Source organism: Macrobrachium nipponense, chromosome 11, assembly GCF_015104395.2.
Source record: "Macrobrachium nipponense isolate FS-2020 chromosome 11, ASM1510439v2, whole genome shotgun sequence".
NCBI lineage: Eukaryota > Metazoa > Arthropoda > Malacostraca > Decapoda > Palaemonidae > Macrobrachium > Macrobrachium nipponense.
This window is the reverse complement of record NC_061087.1, coordinates 31343801-31345898: the sequence shown is the minus strand read 5'-3', so window position 1 is coordinate 31345898 and position 2098 is coordinate 31343801.

The following is a 2098-nucleotide window of genomic DNA, read 5'->3' as shown; positions in this document are numbered from 1 at the left end:
GGCATAACACAAGACCTGAAAGGAAAGTTGGTAAAGGAATGAAGATGAAAGGAAAATGGATGGAAATGGAAAGACAATTCAATGACTGAACCTCAGGAGATGATGAAGGCGACAGATGACTGAATGAGGGACGAGAACGAAAGAGAGTTGACGAAAAGATAAGTAATAAAGCAGAAAAATAGCGAATAAGAAGAGAAAGAGAAAGTTTCCTGAAAAAATTAGATATTTCGCAGCAATAGGAAACTGATATAATAAAAACAGGGATAATAAAAAGTTAAATGTGTCAATAAGAATAAGTGACATCGTCATGAAAAGGGGAAATCTGGGTCTTCTACCCTCAGAGTGGGAAAGAGCAAAGAAGGTCACAGCAGGCAGGAAGATAATAAAGGGGCAAGGAAAAGTCTGGCTGAGGTCAGACGGCCGGAAGGTCGTGATGACGTCACATGCTGTCTTCAGGGGTCATCAGTCTGTGAATTTTTCTCTTGCGGAGAAACTTTTGCTTTAAGCTTGATCAAATGCAGTCGTATATTAACCTTCTAATCACGAATATAAGCAACTGAAATTCCTACTTATTGCAATGTCCTTTCAATGCGCAATGTTGCAATCAGACCAAGATTCGTCAGAAAGCAAATCCATAACCCTGGAAGGAACATAGAGATCAGGCCCAAGGCTGAGCGCTGGAATCTGAGGTCATTCAGTGCTGGAAAGGAAATCCAGAGTAGGTAGGTAGTTCTGGAAGGTGTAACAGGAGGAAAACCTCAAAGCAGTGAAGAAGCACTATGAAAATGTTAGGAGAGGGTGGGGATAGGCATGGAGAAAGAAATTGTAACATGAATGGAGTTGCAGTAAAAGGAATGAAAGAGGAGGGTTGCAACTAGACGCCGAGGGAACGTTACAAAAATCCTTTAGTAATGCCTACAAGGCACCCTGTGAGGTGCACTGATGGCACGTACGTCCTTCTACCTAAGCATTGCCCAGTCATTCTAGATAATTTGGTATAGAAAGATGGCGATTCTTTTGCACATTGATTTCTACATTTGAGTTGAGGAAGCATCGATGCATTCTATCTGTTTATGATGAATGTTAATAATGTGCCTTAAACCTTTTAATATAGTTCGTTATTCGTGAACTATATGGATTGTGTTTATATTTAAAGAATATCCTTAAAAAACTGTTAAAAGTATGTATTTTCTCTCTTCGTTCATTTGGTCAGAGCACAACATGCTAGGACCTTCATATCAACGAATAATAACAGAGGGGCTGTCGGAACTGCCAATTTATAGTATAGCTTTTAAAGCAGATGGATTATATATAGTTTGATATTTCACGTAGTCTGTAGTAAGTTCAGAAGCATTAAATTTAGTGAATCGCTTTTGATTCGATTGTTTTATGCTCCGAACTGCAGCATTTTTGTACAAAATCCGATGTTGCATTTCATTAGGTTGGTACGACTCGACTGTCGAAACTGCCAATCTGTATTCAGCTTTTAAAGCAGATGAATTAAAGGTAGTTTCCTATTTCAAGTATTCTTTAGTAAGTTCAGAAACGTGAATTTTAAGTAAATAACTTTTCATTCTCTTAATCTATACTCAGAATTGTAGTATTCATGTCTAAAATACGGTGTTAAATCTGGATATGTGGGTATGCGTGGATCTTCAACGTCGTCTATGAAGTGCTACCTCATTTTCGCTATAGGGGACAATTTTCGTGTCATTTTTCCTATTTATGAATTTCTATTCCCAATTTTTCTGTATTCAGTTATCTCAACATAAATATAATCTTATATAAAGAGGAAAAGCTTGTCATAATAATAATCCAGATAGATTTTACGCTCATCTCTGAAGATGCAGTTGTTCATTTGCGCTGGTTTTCTTAGGCGGCCAATAGATGGTGTCCACGGCTTGCTTATAATTAAAATTGCTGTCAATTTTTTGGTGGAGAAAGGACCACATGGTGACCAGGTGGCCACATTAGAGTCTACGGAGAATTGAAGACGACTTGAAATCCGATTTCGTTCAATATTTTGACCCAGTTTTCTGCGATAACGAATGAAAAAAAGTCGTAGTTATCATTAGTTTAGACAGAAGACTGAAACCGA